The following is a 14,813-nucleotide window of genomic DNA, read 5'->3' as shown; positions in this document are numbered from 1 at the left end:
CACTAGCCAATCACGGGGAACAAATTTGCATACCGGTGGCGGGAACTCTTTTGCACCGTGCATTCCTCTTGCAACATGAGCAATGCACCCTGCAAAAGAAGCTGCAGAAAAGGCAGGAAACTCGTCCCTGCACCGGGGTTTTCCTCTGCATCAGGAAACACTCCCGTGCAATGCTCTGCAACTTGGCGGGGATAATTCTGGTGCTGAAGCACACACAAAATCATGCCTTTGGGTCATGACAGAGGGGTAGAAAGTCCTCTTATTCAGAATAGAATGATTTTGGGCACATTTGTAGGAGGAAGAAGATGAAGGCTTTACCTGCTAAACTGGGGAGTGCACAGAATATAGGCCCAGGAAGTGAGAACCAAGGATTGTAACTTGTAGGCTATTATTTAAAGGGAAACACTATGACCACTAATTAGACAAATTGGAGGGTGTCAAGCAGAGAGCAACCAAAATTATTAGAGAGCTAGGGCACATAACTTATGAGGAGAGGCTGAGGGAACTGGGCTTATTTAAGTCTAGAGAAGAGAAAACTGAGGTGGGGGTGGATTTAAGAGCAGCCCTCAACTACCTGGAGTGGGGATCCAAAGATGATGGAGCTAGAATGTTATCAGAGGTGGCAGATGGGAGAACAAGGAGCAATGGTCTCAAGTTGCAGCAAGGGAAGTTTAGGTTAGATATTAGGAAAAACTCTGTCATTAGAAGGGTAGTATAACACTGGAACAGGTTACCCAGAGCGGCTGTGGAATCTCCATTCTTGGAAGTTGTTATGACCTGGCTAGACAGAGCCTCAGCTGAGATCATGCTTTGAGCAGGGGGCTAGACTAGATGACCTCCTGAGGTCCCTTCCAACCCTAACTTTCTATGATTCTATGACCATACAAAAGAAGGATCCTTTGCACTCTGATAGATACATGAGTCCTTTCCACTTTCTGCAAAGAGGTGTTGAGCTACAGATCCTATGTGTATAACCCTGAAACCCTAAGACATCCAAAGTAAGGTGGGATTTCACATAGCTTTTCATATTGGCCAGAACAAGGCAGCTACATGCTGGAGTGTAGTGACTTCTAGCTGTATTCCTATTGGCTGTTTTTGGTCTTTAACTCCCTACCTCCTCAGTAATAGGGGCCTAGGTCCCTAACAAAGGGTTCTAGATTTCACTGGAATGAGTGGAATCACTGTAGCGCACACACTTCAACAGATCTGGCTCTACATGTTCTACCGGTCCCTTCTAGCCTTATTCTACAAAACACTCGCCAGTTAATGTTCAAGATTCTGGGAAGCTCGTGCCTACACAGTTTAAATCACTACATTAAGGGGATGGGGGAGGACTGGGGGGAGAGAGGAGGAAGGGTTCCTTTTTCAATATGAATCAAATGGCCATATTTAATTTTTTAAATTTGGAAAGAGTAAAAGGACCACTACATGATACATAGAAGGCCATTCATTTGTATCAGTCTTATGTATTCTGTCAAACCACAGAAATAAGATGAAGAAATCAAAATCAAAAGTAGTCTGTCCTCTACTGTAATTGTCATCTAATACTCTCACCATAATCCTGGAAAATGTACTAAATATATTAATTTACCCAGGTCACTTCTCTGTGCTTTGAAATATATTTATGTTTGCATCTTGAACTTCCCAGAAAATCAAACTGAGTCTAATTACCAATCATTCAATCTTAGAACACAGAACAAATTGGATGAACAAATACAACTCACAGATAACCATATTAGCTTCTCCCTTCTCCCATGGTGCTTCAAGGCTCAGAGAAGCACATAAGAAGCAAAGGATAACAGTTCACATCCCATTGTTCCTGTAAGATGATAAAATCATAGATGTCATTTTGAGAATTTTATGTTCTGAATCATGAAGTTCTGAGAGATAAATAGCTCTAGATTTCCTTACAGCAGGGATTTCCATTTAGTTCTCCTATTACAATAGAAATTTACATTTTAGATTACAACACAGTTCTTTTAGTTTTGTTTATTTGATTGTTTATTAAGTGTAATTTGTTTCAGATGCTTCAGAGGAAATTGCAACAAGCCCAATAAAGTACAGTTAGAAAATGCAATGCTGTTCTTTCTAAAGTAATTTTGTTTCTTCGATTGTTTATTAAAGTGTAAATGACTTGTTTCAGATGCTTCAGAGGAAAGTACAAGAAGCCCAATAAAGTACAATTTGAAATAACCATCCCAGAGAGAAAGTTGATTCCTACAGTTAGAGGTTGATTCATGCTTTGTGAGGGGTCTTTTTTTCCATCCATCTTTTTGTAAACCATTGTATTCTTGGATTTAGCAATATTATCAATCAGATTGAAAGTCTGTTCAGGTAATTGTCTATTAAATCAAGTTGTGAGAAGGCTTGGCCCTGTGTGTGGAGGGGCCCAAACAGCTCCACACTCAGAAAGCATTTCCCCACACCCAGCCCAGAGCTGGAGGGACTCGCCAGAGCAGGGGTAGGTAACTCCTGGCATGGGTGTCAGAGCATGGCACTCAAAAGTATTTAGCTTGGCACGTGCATCTCAGGGCAGATGGTGGGGAAGGGCCTAGGGCTGTGCTGCCACAAGGATCAGGCCCCTCCTGGCTCACCCATCATCCACCCTTGGCACAGCAAAATCTTACAAATTGACGTCGCAGGTGTTTTTGATGCTCTGCTAACACGTTATCGATCCCTGCAGCAGAGGCTGAGGACCCAGGTCCAGGGATGCAGGGAAGCCTCCCAGCAAGGGAGCTAACCCAGGTATGAGGAATGAGGAAGAGCCAGCCATGTGAACCAGCAGGGGGAGAAATAAAAGGATGCTAAAAGCAGCCCCAGGGGTTGCACCAGCTGAGAGCAGGGCTGCTCAGAGCTTGGGGTTAGCTGGTCTAACAGCTGCCGGCAGGGGCTGCCAGCAAGCCTTATCTCTTGAGTGTTTATTTGTTTGCACAAGCCCTGTAGGCCCCCAAAGCCTCTGAAAAATTAGAGGCTACAGGGCAAGCAAAGCCTGGGAGAAGTCTGGCAAGCTGGAGGCACAAAATCAGCAGAAAGCTTAGTAGTTTATTTGTTTAACTCAGTTTCTTATGCATCTCTTGCAACCCCAGGGTGGTGGTGCTATGGACTTAACTCAGATGCAGCTGAGCCACGGATCCTGAATAGTGGGTCCTTAGTTAAAGCTAGCAGCAAAAGTAAAAGTCATCAGCTCGGAGTGCATGACCAAACATGCCTAGCTCCACTCTGCACAAAAGCTACCGGTAACAATGTATACAAATATATTTCATTTTATATTTTTTCCATTTTCCATTTTATGGATTTTCCCCTTGTACTTGCATTATAATCAAGAGTCAATGGGAGTGCTAAACTATCCTATATTTGTTATAAGGGGGAAATGGAGGGATTTTTAATTCTTCAAGTGGAAATTAATGCAAATTAATTGTAGTGTCAGGACTAAATGATCTATGGATAAGAATCTTCATACTTTCTGCTCAAAATCTAGTAGACACTCTTCTTATTTCTCATACATTTCTTGAAAGAATAAGTTAACATACCTGACCATACGTGCATTTTGTTTACATGGTTTCTTTCTTTCATTTGTTTGCTATATCAGCGGCCTTTCAAGCCAAATCCTCTAATAGGCACATACTTTTTACTGCTTGCTTACTATATTTGTGAGGATAAGTATAGCTTTTATGGAACAACCTCTGTTGTAATGTATAGCTGTGAGCACTCTAGCACTTCAGATTATCAGCAAATTCTGGGTCCAAGAACTGGGGTTCTCAGGCATTCTTTCTTACAGGCTCCTCCAAAACTTCCTCACATTTTCCATAACAATGGGTTTCTTTGATATAAAAGTTAAACCCAAGAATTTGAAAGGGGGTAAAATATAATTATTTGAATTTAAGTTACATCAAACTATCTTTAGAAGCAGCATATTAGAAGATAAAGTGGTCATTGCTCCCTAGAGCTCTGCTTTAATTATAAGCATATTTCTTCCATCCTCTTTCCTAGATAAAGAAGCAATTGCCTACAGATACCCCAGACAGAGCTCAGCTCTATCTTTTAGTAGTTTCGTGAGACTCGCTACATTATCCTTCTCATGTGCAAATGCCCACACTTCCTATTTGCAGACCACTGCACTGGGCGCAAAGGGCTTGCTTTATTTTGTTTTTCCCCTCCAGGCTCTCAGCCCCAGTTCTCAGATTGTTTGCTCTCCAATCTTTTATCTGTTCTCTGTGTGAGCACAGAGACTGAATAAAGGCAACAATCAGGTGTTATTGCTCTTTCTTCTCTCAAACACTTCCTGAAAGTGTCTTAATGAAAAACTATATATAGCACAGTCCACAGCCAGGTCCTGTCCAGCCTCCTTGGCATCTGTAGTTTCATGGTGAACAAATCCCTTCTGATCTCAAGATGTTGCTATATTTTATTTTAGTCAGGGATTATGCTGAATTCTACTACTGGCTAGATGCCCTCTTCTATCTCAACTCAGCTTAGAGTATAGAACTTCAGAAATACATCAGCTACTTCACTACAACATTGATGATTTAATTTTTAAAAGACAATAATTTTCATTAAAGAATTTCACCTTAGTATGATATAAAATGTGCAATGCATTAAAATAAGTGAAGGATTCCCCACCCTCCAGAAGAGAATATCAGTATTGCTGCCGATGCCACTGACATTGCTAACAAAATAAAGTTCCTTGAAAATTCAGCTATATAAACCCTGGTATCAAAAATTGACCCAATACAGCTGCTTTTCTGTTTTAGTAATTGGTTAACAAATCATCTGAAAAATGTTAAATTGGTCATAAATGGCCAAAACTGACATGGCAGAGTAGGAAGAAGAATGTAAAGATGTTTCCCATTTAGTCCAGTCTGTGGAATGCTTGGGCAGAACTGGGCAGGCCCACTGAGTTTCAGAGGATTAAAATTTTTCCATACTGGGTGCATCTACATCAGACATTCACAGCAGAGTTGCTTAATTAGGTCTGCAGTAAACATCTTTTCATCTACATGTGCAGTAATTCCAACTCCCATGAAACAATCAGGAGACTCGGTTTTTCAAGTCAAATTAACTCTGACTCGTGATCTCAGGATAGAACCTTCAGATCTTTGGATTTTTTTTATCTGTGTAGAGAGCACCCAGCTGGTAAGTCTGTGCAGGGGAGGAGGTAGGGAGAGACAGAAGGGGTGGTGGGGGCAAATCGATTTCCCCATGGTAAGGGAGTTGGGGCAGGGGCTGAAGTGAATGGGGTCCCAGGGCCAGGGATAACTTCAAAAATAGCATCTCATGATTTACATTTGGATCTCTTAATATTTAAGTTTGTCTCATGTTTTTTGACAGGGTGGGGTTGGCAATACTGCATGTGCAACCCTTTTAGGCTGCAGGAAACTAAATTACACAGCAGGTTCATACTTGCAAATACAAGTACTATCTGCTACAGAGTTTTTCCGTGAGCAGCAAAGCACATGTAGATGCTGACCCAGCTGGCTGGGGCATGAGACTGCTTCAGTGCAGAGGTGGTCTACTGCTTAGCCCCTCACTGAAGCACCTTCATGCCCCAGCCATCCCCTCTGCAGCATATTTAGTTGGGTCAGAGCAGCCCCAGTTGGCAGGCTGACCCCCCAGACCCTCTGCCAGCTGCGGCTGCTTTGACTCAATATGCTGTGGCCCCAGGCGCACATGTAAATGTAGCACCCAGGTGCAATAAACTCCAGCATTATATGGAACAGAGTTTATTGCTATGCTTTAATATTAACATGTAGATTCACCCACTGACTTCTAGCTAATGTTATCCCCTCATCCAGACACTGTTTACAGTGGTACAATAAAGTATGCACCTGTCGTGGCAGTGGTTTGCCATCATTCAACTACAAAAGCAGCTAAAATTCCTGTTTCTCAAGTCATAAATTCTTTTAAAAGTGTGTGAGATAAAGAGGAAAAAGTGGTTATTACCAGCATGGTTCAGGAACTCCAGACAGGACGACTGAGAACTCACAGTTTGGATTTAAATGATTTTTGTAAATAAAGAGGTGTAGTTGGATGGATAAAATAGTTACTTTCATCGTCAAAGTGCTTCCCTCATGCTGGTTTGTTAATTCTTGTAATACTCTAGGTATTAAGAAAAACAATCATCCTTCACAAGAAAACTGAAGCAAATATTTAAAAATTTGAGCAAGGCAGGGAGGTACAAGCATAGGCTGGATTAAAACTAAAGAAGATTACCTTATTGCTGAAGCTTTCAGACTGCTGGACTGCACATGGTGGACAGTTTTCTTTTAAATATATTCCTGATAATGTGGATTTGAATCTGTATTTTGATGAGTTCCAAAGAGTCTTAACACTTTTTTTTTTCAGGAAATTGATTTCAAAGAGGAAAAGAACAGGAATGGAAAGCAGATTATTTTAACCATAACCAGAGACCAAGCCAATTTCAGACAGTGGTAGAGCTATTCAAGAAAGGATGAGATTTAGTTCTTAATACATTTCTTCATTTTATTCACTAAATTCACTGGTCATTCTTTAGTCACTGGTTCCACCACTTCCTATGATATTATTCTGCCAGTGGGGTTATTAATTAAGTTTTCATCTAACATTTAAAACAACCATCACTAGGGATCATATCCAGGGCTTCAGATCTGCACATGTGTGTGCATGTGCACACACACACACCATCTATATTGTTTAATTTGGAAAGTAAAATTGGTAAGGAAGGTTTTGCTTCCAATACCACATTATTTTATATAATGTGCTACTTTTAAAACATATGCTTCAGCTCTGAAAGTGTGCATTTGTGTGTGAAATCGGTCGTGTACACATTTATCTGACTTAATTCACTCCATATCTGAAAAGTTCTGCAGTGAATCTGAAATTTCAAAGATTTAGGGTATCAGTATGAAAACATGTTATTGTAAAGTAAGCTTGGGTGTGAACTTTTAAGAGATTAGTTACTTCATTGTAACCATTTGTGTGCATTTTCTTATCCTGCATTACAAGTACGATGTAATTTGCCCCTCAGTGATTTAGCAGCTCATATTAAGCTCTAGAACACAGTCAAGAGGGGGAAGAGAGGGAATCTACACTGTTTTCTCCTTTGATTCTTCTGGATAGCTTCCCTGTCTCCCCTTCAAGGAGAGAGACAGGTGAACAGGAATCAAGTATCAGGATAAAGCACCCCTTAAAGTTAAGGAAAACAGGGGAAGGAATAGATTAAGTTGGTCAGTATATGAGGGATTTTAAAAGGGGAAAAACCTAGAAGTGGGGGAGCAGAGGGAGGGAAACAAACCACCACACAGAAGAATAATCAGAAAAGTCAATGTCCCACCACCTATTTAGAACAAGATTAAAGATATTTCCAAGATTTAAGGTCAACATACTCTCTCTTTGATATTTTGCACTTTAAAAATCAGAAGTGATGTGGGCCTTCAAAATTCAGAGTAGTATCTTAATTCATAAGGAGGTGAACTCTAGAAGATATGAAAAATACAGTGTGTCAACTTCTCCACGGGCAGGAAGAGAGTCAACTTCTCCACACAAAAATCTATGTTGTTGTCAACGCAGTAGGTGCAATCTCAAGCCTTGCTGCATTTTCTGTATCACCAGAACTGCACAAAGGACAAAAAGCTGACATCTCTCTAGCTGGGGAATCCCTTAGTATTGAGGATATAAAACCAGCATAGCTAGTGTTAAACTTCCCAGCTTCTTCCTGAAAGGAAATATGGGGAAATGGATAGGACCCATCTTCCAATCACCTGCTGAAAGACAAGCTGGACTCTTTACCATCCCATAGGACTAGAGCAGAGTACAGAGGCACAGGTATTTCCTTTACATTTACAGTGTTATCTCCTGTAATATAAAGAAAATAGTATATTTGTTATCATACACAATATAATACAAGATTATACTTATTCCTAAAAGTTATTTATCAATAGCTGTCAGAAAGAATGTGGTATATCCTGTATGTTAGACTGTAATTCAACAGAGGGAAGCAACATAATTTTAGAAGATGTACAGTCTGCAATCACTAATGTTGCTGAACACACTTGTCAAAAAGTAGTAGGCATGACAGAAATTGGGAATATCCTTCATAGCATTAAGGGGGCGCAAAACTGGTGGGAGAACCTTACCTGTCCCCCCACACCAAAAAAAAAGAAAAAAAAGAAGAAAACGAAATGTTCCGAACGAGGCCATAAGCCTCATAACATCTTTCCAAGACTGGAACTTGTGGGTTAAATGTGCTCAGGATTAGTAGATATCTACACGAGTGAATGTCTAGTGTGGGAGATGCTGCTATATTGCATCACCATTTCTAACAGTACTCATAATAGCAGATTTTCTCCTCAGGAACAAGAACACAGCATTTATGATATGAACTATGTTTGAGCTATAAGCTATGATGTGAACTATATTTGTAACAGCTGAAGACAGAATACGCAATACACAATTATAAAGTGTGCTAAATTAAACAACCTATCTATAATCTTGTAGATCAACTTTTTGATACCATGTAATTTCTAGTAATTTAGAAGGTGCAGGGAGTTCTTTCCCATTACTTGTACCAGCATTTGTCTAGAAACATCTGATGCTGGATGGGACAAAGATTAGGTGAATGAAGAATTAAGGTAGGTATGGGTAATGTATGTGTATGTAGTACAAGTCCCGAGAAAAAAATCTAGAATCCAGCTGAGATACCTTTGAAGACTGTAGCAGCTGTGGATTCTCTCCAGACCTTGCCTGATATGCCTGATCATGCCTCTGCCAAAACATGGCCCTAAACTAATACTAGGCACACATGTAAATACATCTGAGCAAGGGAAGTGCTCTGGGTAGTAGCAATGTGTATGCAGATGACTGTCGCCAAGTAATGCAGAATGCTTCCTAACTGTGTCCATAAACTATTATTTAAAATATTTTTTGACCTATTGCAAATCAAGGATTTAGTAATTTAAAAAAAAAACTGTAGATCCCTCTTAGAGAACTATGGCATGCAAGACTTCCTACACCTGTAGCAATGCTCAGAACTTATTTTATTTGTTATCTATAATTCCTTGCCATCTATCAAACTGCCTTGGATTCTTGTGGGACCTTGCATCACAGCTTAAATGATTGGTTTGATGAAAACTCATCTGAACTGATCCCACTCATAGAAAAGAAATGGTCAGCTCTCTTTAAAAGCAAACCTAGCCACTCCAACTTGCCTGTGCTTTGAGAGCTCTGGCAAAAGATCAAACATACATCAAGATGGTGTGCAGTTACTGGCAACAACTGTGCAAAAGTATTCAAAAAGCTGCTGACCGAGGCAACATGCAAGCAATGTGTAGGGGCATCAGGAAATCTCTCAGGCCTGTTCCAAGGAAGAATGCCCCTTTCAAATCTTCCACAGGTGAAATCATTAAGGACCGCAGTAAGCAGATGGATCAATGGGTTGAACATTACTCAGAACGTTATATTCATGAAAATGTGTCACACAATCCTGCTCTTGATGCACTTGAAGATCTCTTAACCATGCCAGCACTCAACCTACTGTATGAACCTACTGTAGATGAAGTAGAAAAAACTATTGATGACCTTGCTTGTGGTAAAGCCCCAGATGCAGATTGCCTATCAGGGGAAGTTACTAAGTGCTAGAAATCTGTTCTCCTCCCCATCTGCACAAATGAATGTGTATATTTTGGAAAGAAGGTGAAGTCATTCTGTGAAGCATAGGCATTCTGTACAAAAAATAAAAGGTGATATGAGTGACTGCAATAACCATTGCGGTATATCCTTACTTTGTATCACTGGAAAGTTCCTTACCAAAGTTGTCCTGCTAAGACTGCAAACCCTTGCTGACAGAGTTTACCCTGAGTCTCAATGTGGATTCAGATCTGGAAGATCCACAACAGATATGATATTCTCCTTGAGACAGCTATAAGAAAAGTGACATAAACAAAGGAAATCTCTGTCCATACCATTTGTTGATCTCACCAAAGCTTTTGATCTTGTCAGCAGAGATGGTTTGTTCTGAATCCTGAAAAAGACTGGCTGCCCTCCTAAGCTCCTGAGTATCACAACATCTTTTCATATTGGTATGCATGGAACAATACAGTTTGATGGGTCACATTTGGAAGAATTCAAAATCAAATGTGGTGTCAAACAGAGCTATGTCCTAGTTCCAACACTTTTGGGGATTTTCTTCCCTGTCCTACTCAAATAAGCATTTAGTGGCTCTTCAGAGGGAGTATACCTTCAGACTAGATCTGATGGAAAACTCTTTAATCTCACTCTTCTCAAACTGAAAATGAAAAGCCGAGAAGTTCTTGTCTGTGAAATGCTCTTTGCTGATGACATAGCAATTGTTATCATTCTGAAGCAGGACTGCTGAGTCTCATGGATCACTTCTTTCATGCTTGTGACAATTTTGGTCTGGTCATTAGCCTAAAGAAGACAACAGCTATAGGTCAACAAGTAAGCCACCCTCCTGAATTTAAAATCAATTATGAAATCCTGAAAGTGGTTAAAAAATTCACTTACTGGGGCTCCACTGTCTCTCAAAATCTTGGCTTGTTAGCCAAAATTAACGCTCACATCAAAAAGGCAAGCAATGCCATGGCTAAACTTCAAAAGAGAGCTTGGAAAAATGGAGCTCCTACTCTATTGACAAAGTTGTCCATCTATAGCACTTATGTACTTAGCTCTCTATTGTATGGCAGTGAAATATAGACTCCTTATACAAAGGTAGAAAGATGTCTCCACCATACCCTGGGCATAACATGGCAAGGCAAAATCTCCAACTTCTCCATTTTGGAATGGGCCAAGATACCCGGTATGCTTGTGCTCCTGAGACAAAAACTCCTCCATTGGCGGTCATATGTAAATAGTATAAGCGAGGGCCAAATCTCAAAAGACATTCTACGGTGAACTGGCTACTAGCAAATGTCAACGTGGAGGGCCCAAACTCTGTTATGTTGATGTCTGCAATAAAAACCTTTGCGAGCTATGCATCAATGACCAACACTGAGAATCAATCACTTTGGACCGCTGCAAGTGGAAAGATGTCACGAAGCAGGGCTTATGTTGCTTCGAAATGGAGAGGGTCAATGATGAAACAGAGAAGAGGCATCAGAGACAAGCAAGACAAGATGGTACTCAGCATGCCAGCACAAGCTTAACTGAATCTGTATGTGTAACTTGCTGGAGGCCTAGTTGACATGCATCAGACTCTTCAGCCACTCAAGAAGCTGTGGTGGTACCTGGTAACCCTCCAAACACACAATCTTCATGGTCTCCTGAGACCGATGGTTGCCAAAGAAGATAATTCTTTGTACATCAACATTCTGTCTTTTTCCTCCACACTCACCCAAAGATTCATCTAGTATGTGCATCTAACGGAGCAGCAGCAGTCTTTGTTGTTCACACAATTCTGAATAAAAAAAGCTGTGGAAATATGCAGAAAATGTTTTTTGTCTTTTTTTCTCAACCCTTTCCTCCCTCCACATGGTGAATCAGAAATATCACCCAAGAGCCTGCTATACAAAACTGGGGGGGGTCACTAAAATCTACAGACCACAGATTTTAGTTGCTTAACAGGGAAGAACATATGCAATATTTATTTGGGAAAATGATCTGTTAGACAGAGATTTTTTCCCTAGTAATTAAGGGTTACATTTTGGTACCCTCATATGGTTAACACATTACTCGGCTAGTTACCCACTGGGAAAAAAAAAAACATTTTTTCAAAAGAAAGGTACTCTTACACCCTTATATGTACGTCAAGGAGACCAGAATCTTTTAGTTTAGAGGCCAAGCTCTAGACCCCAACATCATTTAATTCTCATATAGGTTAAAGTGTAAGTACTCTATGCTGAAATGATAGGTTGAATTCATCCATGGCATGTCACTAGCTTGGCCTGAGCAACATCACATCACATCACAAAATAGTGTAACCCTTTGCTTTTCTGTTTGACTTGGTTCCATAAGTGCTTTAATATAATATGTTCAGGTTCAGTTAATTCAAATACGCATGTATCCTTTTGTGAAAATAATCCTATCAATTACACAATAACAGTTTAGATTATTTGAAGCAATTTTCATCATTAATAAATCAATTACTAACAAAGCTTAACTTTTACACGTAGAGTTTTGATGTATCAAAAACTTAGTACATGTGATAATATAATGGAGTTCTCTCACCAGACACCCTGTACATTTATGTTTTAATTACTACATTTTAGTGGAGAATCAAAAGGGAACACATGTGTGTTCTTCCTTATAGAGGATGGATTTTTACTTCCCTTTTTTGTCAGGGACTTGGGGAGTCTGGCATTTCATCAATTCACTGAAGTCTATCTCCTGAGCAATAGTGGCTCTAGATATTCATTTATATTAACAGGAAAATATAACATTTCAAATGGGAGAAATAAAAAGTAAGCACCTTTCTCAGTGACTGCCATTTATTTTCTTCCCCCCACAGATGTTGAAATTAGAGAACAACAGGAGTTCCAAATAGTCTATAGCAAAATCACAATTATAAGACTCTTTTGGATAAAGCAGCCATGGAGGTGTTAAATCCCTACCAGATGCATGAGGGTATTAGCTGTATGGTGAAGAAGCCCTGAATAATGCATTAACACTGCAAACCATGAAATGGAACAAAGTCTCAGTCTCTCTCTTTCATTTATCCTGTTTCAAAATATTTTAATATTTGTGAATTTTAAAATCCTGCTATGATAGCATTTGTCATAGTTTAATAATGCATGCTTTGTGTGGCCTCAATTTATGTTTTTCAAAATCTGATTCAGTGCTACAAAAACAAAATACATGCATTGTCCTCTGCTTCTCCTTGACCTAACCAGCAAACTATCCAATCAGGTACTTGTATTTTATTTGCAACCATATTCACTTGTTACTACTCATTTTGTAAAATTAAGAGGTCTTACAAAACACAAAAGAGGCACATTTCCCCCCAAAATTATCTGGTCTCTCCTACATCTACAATGCAAACATACACAATCTCTGGTCTGAAGATGTATTGACTTAATGTACAGTTTGTATTTCAGCATCTGTTTTCAGACACATAAACAGATCTTTATTCTTTCTTCAAAAGGATACACTGAAAGTAAAAAAGGTAGGGTAGCAACAAAACCCTTCCAAGCAGCTGCTCCCAGCTACCATACCAAGAGAAACTGAAAAAGCAAGGATTCTTCAGGTTGGAAAGGAGAAGAATCAGGAGGGAAAGGGATGAAGGTTATGAATGAAGTGAATAGAGAACTGTTATTTACTAAGACCCAGAATACTGGAACTAGGGGAAGCCCATTGAAATTAAGGAGGTAGATTGATAATAAAACAAGTGTGGCAGCACTTTTTTTTTTTTTTACCGTGCATAGTTAACTTGTTGGGTGAGGAGAGAAGGAGAACATACAAACATTATTTTATGTTGTAGTTGTAAATGCTTTGTAGATGCTTTGTTGTTAATTTTCTACCTTAAAATTAACCATTTCAGGTAGAAATATGTAAGTTTTTGACATAGTAGCTTGCTATTATAGGTAGTGGACAGTGGGCACATCTACAGGAGATGCTTCATTGCGCAGCAGACTAATTTGCTGTTCAGTAAATTGTCACCGTCTACACATGTACAGCAATTACGGCACAGTAGATTAATTTACAGTGCTACCAGATAGTCCCATCAGATGCAAGTGGTGTCTAGCAGCACAGTAAATTACAGTGCTTAATCCCACATGTAAACAGTGATGTCAGGATTAATTTATTCTGTCATATTAACTTCACACGTGGACATTCCCAGTATAAACAACATTTATATATTTTGTGGTATATGGATTAGAAACCAGGAGACTTCCTCTGTCTGCAAATGAATGGAAGTGTTGTACAAAGGAATCTCTTACCTTTTCATGAAAAATATATCACTCTAACATGGAAACAGTTGGATTAATAGGTGCTATATTTTTGACCAAGGAATTGTTTTTCTAGAGATACAATGGCCATACGCAAATGTATTCCATGCTAACGGATAGCACAATTTTTTTTTCTCTTCTTAAGCTGTAATCATAGAACAGTTGGCTTTTCAATTTTTCTATATTCCTTTGCTCAAATAAATATCCAACTTGATAATTCAAAATAGAAGAGAAATCAACACATCAAGATCTAGATGTAATCATAAAAAAATAATCTTTCTGTCAATCAGCTGAATCATGTCCTAATTCTAAACTCAGCAATCAATATACTGAAACTATAACTTCTTACATATCTTACAGTATACATTATGGTTATCTAGTGCAGCATCAATTTTCTGATAGTAATGTGGACATAAAAAAAATCAAGTAATCCAAAATTTGGATAAGCAGCACTCATTAGTGCAGTGGTTCCCAACTCCGGGTCATGACCGAAATGAGGGTCGCAGTGGCAATGCCACCCGTGCCATACATAAACAAAGAGCCACACCATGTGCTAGGAGCTCCCCCTCCCCTCGTGCCACCACTGCACTGTGCTCCCAATAGTGGGTCGTGGAAAAAAAAAAAAGTTGGGAACCACTGCACTAGTGATACAAACTGGTTTCTAACTCCACCCCCCCCCCACCCCCCAATGAAACTAACTAGTTTTGAGAGGGGAAATAAAAGTTCTCTAACTTTCTGAGATTTCATAATGTTCTTGTTCTGTTTTACAACTTTTTTTTTCATTCCTGTTTGTTTTGTTTTGATTTTTTGGGGGTGGGGAAGAAGATAGGGTAGAGAATCTTAGGCAAAGTAGGAGACAAAAGTATTTTATCTTTTGTCTCCTACATCCCAACAGAGTACTCTGAGCAAACAAGTTTATTAAATGCTGTCATGTAGGTT

The sequence above is a fragment of the Alligator sinensis genome, unplaced genomic scaffold, assembly GCF_000455745.1.
Source record: "Alligator sinensis unplaced genomic scaffold, ASM45574v1 scaffold582_1, whole genome shotgun sequence".
Lineage (NCBI taxonomy): Eukaryota > Metazoa > Chordata > Crocodylia > Alligatoridae > Alligator > Alligator sinensis.
Note: the sequence above shows the minus strand (reverse complement) of the source record.